This window comes from Orycteropus afer, unplaced genomic scaffold, assembly GCF_000298275.1.
Source record: "Orycteropus afer afer isolate SDZICR_OR568_19922 unplaced genomic scaffold, OryAfe1.0 scaffold00271, whole genome shotgun sequence".
Lineage (NCBI taxonomy): Eukaryota > Metazoa > Chordata > Mammalia > Tubulidentata > Orycteropodidae > Orycteropus > Orycteropus afer.
Window position 1 is genome coordinate 4,334,614 of NW_006921858.1, and position 12,089 is coordinate 4,346,702.

Sequence of the window (12,089 nt, forward strand, 5' to 3'; positions counted from 1 at the left end):
CTTCCTTCTGCAGAGCAGTTAGTGGATTTGAACCACTAACCTTCTGGCCAGCAGCCAAATGCCTCAGGTGAAGTCACATTAACATTCAATATCAGGTCATCTTGGATACTGGAAGCCCTGATTCCTCTCCTTTCCTCAACTTAGATTCTAGTACCATCAATAATATTTAAAATATAAATAAAATATATGCTTGGTACCACGAAAAGTTCCATTTTATTCATTCTAATAATTTATTTCAAAGGACCTTTGGTAGTGTGGTGGTTAAGGCATTTGATTGCTAACCAAAAGGTCAGTGGTATTTCATGTTGTAAGACATTTCTTACCTTGTGAGATGTGAATTCCTTTATGATAAGTAGCCAACAAAGTAATTTTATCCAGTTTCTTGTAATCAGAATTTCAGGGTGTGGTAGTTATGTTTGTGTATCAACTTGGCTGGGCCTGGTTGAAGTGGCTGGGCAGCTGGTGGTAGTTATTCCCCATGATGAGACTGGCAATCAGCTCCATGGTGGGATCTACCACAAGCAGCTGAGTAGCTGCCTTTGAGAATGTGGTCTGCTTCCTGTATTTAAGGAGAAGCCTTTGGGAATGGTCTCTAGCCTATGGCATGCTTGGACCCTGCATGTGGCTGTGTCGTTGCTCAGCAGCCTGCTATGTTCTGCTGACCTTGGGACTTAAAATGGACTTAAGTTAATGGCCTGCCGTGTGGATTGGTAACATTAGGACTGTGCCTTTTTACTTGTCAACCTTGGGGCTTCTCAGCCTCAGCAGTCAGCAGCTGTCTGAGTGAAGAAATGCCTCTAGCTCCAGTGGGCCGGGAGCAGGAGGCAGAGCTGGACTCCAAGGTTGAGGGGCTTTCACCCAGCCCCTAGAGCCTGGTACTTTGAACTTGGACTTAAAGCCTCCAAATTGTAAAAATAAACTCCTATTTGTTAAGGCTATCCCATTTGTGGCATGTTATTGTCAGAGCAGCACTAGATAACCAGAACAGATTTTGGTACCGAGAGAGTGGGGTGCTGCTCTGACAAATACCTAAAATGTGGAAACAGGAGTGGAGGGCGTCCTTGACCTGAGACCCTAGCAGAGAGACCCTGGAAACGGCATGACAGACGGCAAGACAGACCACAAGAGACCAGCATGAGAGACGGCAGGAGTAGAGCCCAGATACTGGCATGAGAGAGGGCAGGAGCAGAGCCCAGAAAACCAGCATGACACAGCGACAGGCTTACCAGCCCACGGAGGAGAAAGCCCGGCGCCTTGGGTAGACGGTTTCCTGGCGGAGTTGATTGCCTTTGGGCATTAATTGGTAGAAGATACCGCCTTGAAATGGAGTAGTAGGTTGGCCGGCCCATGGAGCAAGAAACCAAGTGTCTTTTGGGCAGAATGTTTTCTGGCGGAGTGGGTTGCCCTTGGGCATTAATCGGCAGGCACGGAGAGACCAAGGAAATGGAAGCAGAGCTGCCTCAGCCTTAAGGGTAGGACCATGGCCTTTGGGGGTGGAATGATCACAGCCCCCTAGGTTTCAAAGAGCCAGGCTTTCACCAACTTGGTTCTGTAGTGTGGGGCTGCTCGTTCATGTGAACCAGTGGGATGGAGCCATAGCCGCTGCCCAAGAGTGAGGGGGTGGGGCTACCATGCCCAAGAGGGAGAGGAACCGGCCACCAGGCCAAGAAGTGAGGTCACCACTTAGAGGAACTAGGGGACTGGAGCCACACAGTGAGGAGATCTGTACAGATGCCACCCATTGAAGATCTGTACAGGCGCCAAGTTGACAAGAGGTGGAATTGTGGTAGTTATGTTTGTGTGTCAACTTGGCTGGGTGTGGTTGAGTGGCTGCGCAGCTGGTGGTAGCTAATCCCCATTTGGAGATTGGAAATCAGCTCCATGGTGGGATCTACCACAAGCAGCTGAGTAGCTGCCTTTGGATGTGGTCTGCTTCCTGTATTTAAGGAGAAGCCTTGGGAATTGTCTTGGGCCTATAGCATGCTTAGACCCTGCGTGTAGCTGTGTCATTGCTTATCAGCCTGTTATGCTCTGCCAACCTTGGGACTTACAATGGACTTAAGTTAATGGCCTGCTGTGTGGTTTGGTAACATTGGGACTGTGCCTTTTTCCTTGTCAACCTTGGGGCTTCTCAGCCTCAGCAGCCAGCAGCTGTCTGAGTGAAGAAACGCCTCTAGCTCCAGTGGGCCAGGAGCAGGAGGCAGAGCTGGACCCCAAGGTTGAGGGGCTTTCACCCAGCCCCTAGAGCCTGGTACTTTGAACTTGGACTTAAAGCCTCCAAATTGTAAGAATAAACTCCTATTTGTTAAGGCTATCCCATTTGTGATATGTTATTGTCAGAGTGGCACTAGGTAACCAGAATACAGGTCCGTATTGTTTATGGTTCTACCACTTGTCACTTTGTCTTACTGTGATGGCTTGAGTATTGCTGTGATGCTGGTAGTTATGCCACCGATATTTCACATACCGGTGGGGTCACCCATGGTGGACAGGTTTCAGACTAAGCAGAGCTTCCAGACTAAGACCAGGAAGAAGAACCTGGTACTCTCCTTGTGAAAGAAAAAAAAAAGCTTGTGAAAACCTTGTGGATCACTTCAGAACATTATCTGATATGGTGCCAGAAGATGAGCCCCTCAGGTTGGAAAGCACACAAAATACAACTGGAGAAGAGGTGCTTCCTCAAAGTACAGTTGACCTTAAAGACCTGGCTAGAGTAAAGCTTTTAGGACCTTCATTTGCTGAAGTGGCACAACTCAAAATGATAAGAAATAGCTGCAAATATCCATTAGTAATCAAAATATGGCATGCACAAAACATGAATCAAGGAAAATTGGAAGTTCATCAAAAATGTAGTGGATTACTTACAGATTGATATCTGAGGCATTAATGAACTGAAATGGACTGGTCTTGGCCATTTTGAATTGGAGAATCATATGGTCTACTATGCAGGGATTGGCAAATTGAAGAGGAATGCTGTCACATTCATTATCAAAAAGAACATTTTAAGATCTATGCAGAAGTAGAATACTATCAGTGATAGGATAATATCCATAAGCCTAAAAGGAAGATCAGTTAATATGACTATTATCCAAATAGATGAAGAAATTTCAATTTCTGCAGTTTGAAATTGATGAAACATGCAATCAAGACGCATTAATAATTACTGGTGATTAAAATGTGAAGTTGGAAACAAAGAAGAATCAGTAGTAGGAAAATATGACCTCAGTGACAGAAACAATGGCAGAGATCACATGATAGAATTCTGCAAGACCGGTAACGTATTCATCAGAAATACCTTTTTCCAACAACATAAAGACAACTATCCACACAGAGCTCATCGAATGAAATACACAGGAATTAAACTGACTAAATCTGTGGAAAGAGATGATGAAGAAGCTCAATATCATCCGTCAGAACAAGGCCAAGCGCAGATTGTAAAACAGACCATCAATTGCTCATATGCAAGTTCAAATTGAAGCTGAAGAAAAGGAAAAAAAGTCCATGAGAACCAAATCTCATCACATATTACTCCCTTCTTTTTCTCTCACGAAAGCCATAAATATTTCCCAATAAGTCTTAGCATTAAAGAGCTCTTTACTTCGCTTTTTCTGAGGTCTTGTTTTGAGCACTCACTATTGTGACAAATTACTTTATTTATGCAGTCTATAAGAAACATGTGAAGTGAGTTACTGAGAGCATGTTCTATTATTAGTCTATTTTTTTTATTTCGTAAGTGCTTTGATTTCATCATTGTGTTGCAATTATTGATCTACATTAATTTTGCCTTTATGACAAGGAGATTGTAGAGTACTAGTAGCTTAATAAAGGAGCCTGATGGATGAAAGTTGACAAGGGCAAACACATGATTGTTTGTGTGATCACTGAATTACTCACTGTGTAATAAGTGCCTCCTTTATGACAGACACTGCCTGGAAGCTGGAGCTCATAAATGGTCAGAGGAAGAATCTTGACTTCAAGAAGCTCACAGTCTAGTGATGATGTTAGTTTTGTCCGTTACAGTTCAGTCTGATGAGTGGAGTAACAGGAACAGCTCCAGAGTGCTGTTGTGTGCAAAGGCAAAAACAACTCACATTAACTGGAGGACTGAGGAGATTTCATGGAGGATAGTCAGGATAAGTGCACAACATTCTCCATTTAGGGCAAGATGGCCCCATTATTACACCTGACTGAGAACTTACTGCATTCAGAAAAATCTAAACATAATCTGATTTCAGTTAACTTTTAACATGTTTTCCTATGCTATCGCCACACCTGAGGTCCCTGGATGGTGCAAACAGTTGGTGCTTGGCTACTAACCAAAAGGTTGGGGGTTCGAACACACTCAACAGCACAATGGAAGAAAGGCCTGGCAATCTGCTTCTGTAAGCAAGAAAACCCTCTGAGGAAGTTCTACTCTGTAACATGTGGACCATCGTTAGTTGGAATCAACTTAATTGTAATGTTTTTGTTTTGTTTTTCTATAGCCACATTGGTTTTCATTAGTTAAATTTTGAATCATATAGTAGTCTTATTTGCCCATTTATGGTTAAAAGCATCTGGAAGGTATATGGACTAGATTTTAATAGCTTGACACTCATAAAAAAACGTATCTTCTGTTATCTCAAATAAGCAGTGGTGTTGTAGAGCGAAAAACTACAGTGTACCAGGATTTGTGTTTTATTATTAATTTTGGGGTATAACAGAGTATTTCTAAAAGAAAAAAAAAATCACTGCCGTCGAGTCAGGGTCTCCAGAGTGGTATCTCTATGGAAGTAGATGGCCCAGGCTTACTTCCGAGGAGTGACTGGTGGGTTTGAACCACCAGCCTTCTGGTTAGCAGTCAAATGCCTTAGGCACTATGTCACCAGAGCTCCCAGTCCTCCTGAATTTTAGCTCTTACTTGAAGTTAGGTAGGATTCAACTTTAAGAAGGATGAATAATTTTTTCCAAATAGTAATTTGAGTAGTAAGAACTAACGTAGACTTCTGCTAGCCATTGGTGTTAAACAGCTTCAAAACTCCAAAAGACAAACTTAACTGTACCTAAACATCAAATAAAACCCCAGCATTTCAATGATCTAACTTTTAGGTAAAAAAAAAAAAAGATGAGTAAGAACATTAGAGAACATAAGGAATGAGTATGGCTTCACATGGTTAATCAAACATAACACCTTGCGTGTAAGGTCTGGAAGAGCTGGTTTTGAATGATGCTGAATTCATCCAACAAACAAAATGACCAACATAAGCCAGAGGGGGTGCAGTCTGGCTAAGATCACATGATGAGTGACTCATCTTAACGTTTTGTAATCACATCAACACATTTCCACTTAATCACACAACCTAGCATATAAACTAAATGCTGAATTTGAAATGTTTTTCTCTTGATTTGTTCTGTCTGTGGAGTTTGCCTCTTTTCCCCTATTGTTTGTTTGTTTATCCAGCCACAATTGAGTTCTAAATTTGCTCCTTCTGAGAGAGCATTGTTGTAGGAAAATCTATCTGAGTTTTAGTCACCGATACCTGAGTTCCATTAGCTCTTTATTAATTGAGTGTCCTAGAATAGGTTGCTTCAGTTTTCTGAACCTCAATTTTTAAAAAGCTATAAATTGGAAATAATAAAACCTTCCTTGAAGAATTGTTGTGAGGATTAGAAATAATTTATGTAAAGAAAACTGCCTGGTACACATAATATTATTTACAAACGATAGCTATTACCCCTATTAAGGGGCTCTGGTGGCATAGTGGGTAAGGCATTTAGCTGCTAACCAGAAGGTTGGTGGTTCAAACCCAGCAGTTGCTCAACAGAAGGAAGATGAGGCAATCTACTTGTGTAAAGATTTATATTTATAGCCTTCGAAATGCAATGGGGGTTGCTATGAGTTGGAATTGACTCAGTGGCAGTGGGTTTTTTGTTTGTTCTTTGGTTTATTATCTTTATTATCTCTATCAAAATAGTCTCAGAAAATGTGAATGATGCCCAGCTCACTAGTTAGAGCTTCCATAGCTATTAGGCTACAACTGTAATCCATTTTTTGCTTACAAAAGTGCAAAAGGATATATTTCATCTCAGCTATAAAATTTGCCTAATAGTACCTACCTTAACTCTTTGCCTTTGAGTTAATTCTGACTCATGGTGACCCAATGTATTACAGAGTAGAACGGCTCTATTGTGTTTCCTTGGTTGTAATTTTTTTGTGTGTATGTGTGTGATTTAGGTGAAAATTTACAGAGCAAATTCATTTTCCATACAGCAGTTCACATACACTTTGTCTCATGACATTGACTACAATTTACCACAATGCAACAGCTCCCCTCCCACTTCCTCCCAATAGTTACCTCTTCCCTGTGTCCATCCCTCCATACGCTCCTGCCCCCTGAGCTGTCTCCCTGTGCATTAATAGCCCTTCTTTCTCCCATGATTGTTTTCTCCAAGGAGTATCTACATCAGGTAAATGTTCAACTCATATCCCTGTCTTTTGTTTGGCTGGAAGCCACAGGTGTGGGTTTCAATTCCAGACCTGAAGGGCAGCTGGGGGTCATAGTCTCAGGGGTTACACCAGGCTCTATCAGACCAGCAAACCTGGTCCTCCCCCCCTTTTTTTTCCCAAATGATTTTGAGTTTTGTTCCACATTGTTCTCCCTCTCTATCCTGGATCTCCTACATAGATCACCCTCCAAGTGGTTGACAATGGTAGCCAAACACCATCTAGTTCTTCTGGCCTCATATTCGTATAGGCTGTGGATCACATGGTGTACCAGTTGCTAGGACTAATTCTTTCCATGAATCTTTGGTTTTCTTCATGCTTCTTTGTTCTGGACGAGGAAAGACCCATCACTGCATCTAGATGGCTGCTTGCAAGCTTTTAAGATCCCAGTGGCTACTCGCCAAAGTAGGAAGTGAAACAATGTTTTGTGTAGTACATTATGGCAATTGAGCTTGATGTCCCCTGTGACAATGGTCCCAAGCCCACAGGTTCAACTACTTGGTCCCTCTGGGTAGCTGCCTGTGACCAAGAAGTGACTACAACCTTGTCTCTTGTCAGCTCTACTATACACCTGGGAATTCAGATCATACAAATACACTTATAGGACTATTGTCTGCCAACCCTAGACATAGTCTTGGATATACTCCCTGCTTCATAGACATACCTAATAGTTCAGCCCGTCCAGCCATCTATCCACCTGTATACCCATGTTTGCCTTCGCTAACAATGCAGTACTGTATGTGCAAAAGGGTTCATCTTTGTTGTCTGTACCTCCCATGTACCTCTCTATGTCTTCCTCTTCCTCAATGCCACCATGTCAATCACTCACATTTAGTACATTGCCCTTCTCTTCTCCTAAATCAATACTTATTGGCTGTAATTTTTATGGAGGCAGATCTCCAGGTCTTTCTTTGTGGCACTGCTGAGTGTGTTCCAACTGCCAACCTTTGGTTGGTAGTTTAGTGCAAGCAATTAGCACCACCCAAGTACCTTAAACCAGTTGCTAGCAAAATGATTCTGACTCATGGTGGCCCCATAAATGTTGCTATGAAGATTAAATAAATTAATGAATGAAAAATTCTTGGAATAGTGGCTGGCACATAGCATATGTTCAATAAATGTTAGCTAAAGTTACTGTTATTGTTAACAAATATATGACTCTACTATAGCAAAAAAAAAAAAAAGAAAGAAAACCAAACTCACTGCTGTCCAGTCAGATCTGACTCACATCGACCCCTCCTTGGGTTTCTGAGATGGTATCACTATGGAAGTAGACTGCCCAATCTTCCTTCCCAGGAGTGGCTGGTAGGTTTGAACTGCAAGCGTTCTGGTTAGGAAACAAGAATGTATGTGTCACAACAAATGGGAAAACAGCAGAGTGTGTGTGTGTGTGCGTGTGTGTGCGTGTGCGTGTGCATGTGAGGGGGAAGAACTAGACCATGAATCAAGAGATTTAGAATCCAGTGTCACTCTGTGACTGAGTAGGAATGTGATCTTGGACCAACTCCTTAATCTGCTGTCTCAGTTTCCTTCTTTATCAAATGGTCACAATCAAAACTGATTTATAGCATAGACATATTGTGGATCAGATAAAATAATTTATGTAAAAATACTTGAATATTTTAAAAACACACACAAATTATTTGTATGAGTTTGCAAGTACCCAGTGATAAAGAAAAAAAAAAATACCAAATTTCTTCATTGGAAATTATTTACAATACTGTTGCCAGTTTGTACCTTTATTTAAATTGACTGTCCTGATAACTTAGTCATTAGCATCCACCTGTGATGTTAAGGATTTCTGGTGGTGTAGTGGTTAAGGCATTTGGCTGCTAACCAAAATGTCAGTGGTTCGAATCCATCAGCTGCTCCACGAAAGAAAGATGAGGCTGTCTGCTTCCGTAAAGATTTATAGCCTTAGAAACCCAGTGGGGGTCAATATGAATCAGAATTGACTCAATGGCAATGAGCTGGTTTTTGTTTATTTGTTTGTTTTTGTTTTTTTGTAGTGTTGCTCTGGAATGTAAGCCATAAGGGCAGTAATAATGTCTTGGTTTATTTCTGTCTTTCAAGTACTTAGAACAACAGTTGGCACAGAGTAAGGGTTTAGTAAATAGTCATTGAATCTAACTGATAATAAGAATGAGGATAATAAGAATGTCTTCTAGGATTTCACATATCTTGTGTTTTTCCCCCACACCAGCACAAAAACGTCTAAATTTTCACGTACAGAACTTTAGATTTGAGTAAATGAAAGAAATGCTATTTTCTTATAAATAATGAAGGAATTATAAATAATAAAGGATTTCCATTGAGTGGTGAATAAAGCTTGCATACTCACAGATCACAGCTCTTGGCAATAGAAGTAATAGAATCAAGGCAATGTGGTAAAGTAAGAAATAAATAATGGGCAGGAACTCAGGAGATGTGCTCTGTGGTTAGTTGAATTTACATCTGTCACTTAATCTTTGCAGAACTCATTTTTTTTCTCATCTGTCAAAGGAAATTCTTAAATAGTACATTGGTACATGAACATGACCTAACTTTTACCTGTATCAAACAGTTAGTAATTGGTCTTGAATATTTAGATCAATAACCAATGATAAATTATTTGGATATGCTGAATTTATTTTCTTTATTAATGTTCTATATGAGTATAAAAGCATCACAATTATTTTACATGTCACAGTCTGCCCAAGTGCTGTCAGAAATTACAGCTCTTGCTAAGTAGAAACACTGCATACTTCAAATAGGAAGTCATTAGTGTTTACATATAGAACATACAAATGAAGGTATAGCGCATTCCCTGGATCCTTTTCATCTCAAGCAATTTGTGTATATGACTACCTCCCCTGAAAGGCAGCTGAGGACCAAAAGGCAGCTGAGGCCTAAAGCCACCAAAAGTGGACAGTGGGTATGATGAAATCAATGCATAATGCCAAATTTAGAAAGTGAAAAATTTAATCTAGATTATTAGATGTCTCAATTATTCCTAGAGTATTTATTTCCATGAGATCATATATAAAATAATAGAATTGAAAAACAAGACCACACTTTTCTTAGTACATCTCTAGACTGTAAAACAGCACTTCAACTATTTAGTTTGTAAAAATTTAATAGGAATTCTATTATAAAGCAGAGCTCTGGTGGCATAGTCCCTAAGACATTTGACTTCTAACCAGAAGGTTGGTGGTTCAAACCACCAACTGTGGAAGGAAGATGGGGCAATCTACTTCCATAAAGATTTACTACCGTGGAAACCTAATAGGGGTTGTTATGAGTCAGAATCAACTCAGTGGTAGTGAGTTTGGTTTGAGTTTTTATTATAAGGCAGGTTGTGGTAGTTTAGAAGCTGTTTTCTCCTTTTTAACTATTCTGCCTCATTCCCCACATTTTCCCTCTCAGCATCCTAAATTTCAGCCACCCTAGAAGACTCCCCATGAACACTAAAATCTCTCAGGTAGGATTCATTGCTTTTTCTACTTTGCTCCCATAGCAACTGTTCATGTGCCTCTAGGTCTTATCATATTACAGTATAACAACCTATTGTCTGAGCTTCCCAAAGCTTTTCCTCCCATATCTGTTCTTGAAAACAAAGAATATGTTTTGTTTTATTTTATTTTTTAAAATTCCTCAGCCTCGTGAACAGACCCTGGAAAATACTAAATGACTCAACAGATACTTGTTTAATTGAATTGAAATATGGTGGCATTCCATGTAAAAAACTTCTACCTAGGAATTTGGAATAACTAGTGCTTCCATTTCCTTAGAACCAATACACTGACTAGAAAACAGTTTTGAGCTTATTTTCTTGTAATGTACAGGAGAAAACATCTGACTCAAAACACCACCTGCTGCTTCTAAACACAATGACACTTACCTTGAGCTCATGTTTGAAATCATCTGAATGTGTTTCATAGTATTACATATTTTTGAGCAACTTTTACCTCCTTGAAATGCTTACAGTAATCCTTAAACTGATATTTTCTGGAATAAACATGCTAAATATAGATGTAATAGAAAAAGATAACGAATTTGTATACTCACCTTCTTTAAAAATTCCTGAGTTCTTATAGTATATTCTATCCTACGAGATCAAAATGTCCACTTTTAAGTAGATGAGATCAGATAGGACCTTGTTTTACAGGAAATTTTCCATTTACTTTTTATTAATTTTTAAACAAATATAGATTATTTGCACAGATCACAGAATGTATAAAAGATAATTTGTGATGCTTTGATATTAAATGATCTAACTCAGTGGAATGGCTCAATGGAACTAGATATAATATGAGCCATCTTCACATAAACATATTTCTTTAGGTATTTCAAATAAAGAAAAAAAAATTCTTCAATTATCTATCTCAATATAGTTATCTGTTTCAATACATTGTTTACATTTGAATATTCACTTACATATTTGACAATCTGAAATTGTCAAACTATTGTAATGCTCAGATTTTCACAGAAGCATGATACTGCACTAGGATTTTACAGATCTCAGGGGAGACATGGCCTCCATAGAATCGTAGTTGAAAAATGTGTGCTGCACTCTGTCCTTGCTGTTCCTTTCATAGCATCCCTGTCCCTGCTTTTATAACATTGTGGTGGGACAGATAACAATACCATTTTAACTTGCTTTATTGTTCTTTGTCAAAAGTAGCATTACAAGATTATTAGATACAATGTTTACTATTTGATTCATAATATCCTGTCTTAAAGCTGCTTTTCAGTTATTTCCCAGAGCTCACAAAACTGTTTGTTTTTTTGGGGGGTAGGGTGGGGGGGCCTAGGGGAAACATGAAAAACTCAGCACCTTCTTATAGACCATATTTACCAACATTCAGAGTTATAAATAAAATCTGGCCTAGAGATACTTTGACCCTCACAAAAGTTGATTTAGAAGAAGCAAAATATCTTTGTATTAATCAGACTTTGGTTCTTGACCACCTAAATAATTCTGCATTTAGCCAGTGTGTCTGTCTTAAAAGTCACACAACACATTTAACAAGTATTTGAATACTTACCACCAGCCACTCCTCGGAAGGAAGGTTGGGCAATCCTACTTCCGTAGTGATACTGCCTCGGAAACCCAAGGAGGGGTCGCTATGAGTCGGGGCCGACTCGACGGCACATAACAACAACAACAACAACAACTGTGTGGCAGACATTGTTTTCAGCGTTTTCCATATAATATTTTCAAATTTCCAAATGAAACTGGTGTTATTCACATTTCACAGATGAAGAAATGTATCCACAAGAAGTTAAATAACTGGCCTAAGATCATTAAAACATTAAATGATTGAGGGAAAATTGAACCTAGGTCTGTCCATATCAAAAGCTAATCTTACTTTTCCTATGCTGTTACACAGCTATTAATAAGCAATGTCCTGTAAAGAATATGTGGTTGTTTTATAAGAAACTCATGGTAAATGACTTATCTTTTTATTTATTTATTATTTTAAGAGCTTGTTTTACATTCATATTCACGCGTACATTTAGTTTCATTCCCCATTCGCCATGTCCAACCCTAACCCAGTCTCTTCCCCTCCCTACCCTGTAACCCTCCCCCTGTGCCCCTCATAATTATGCACTCCTGTTTGTT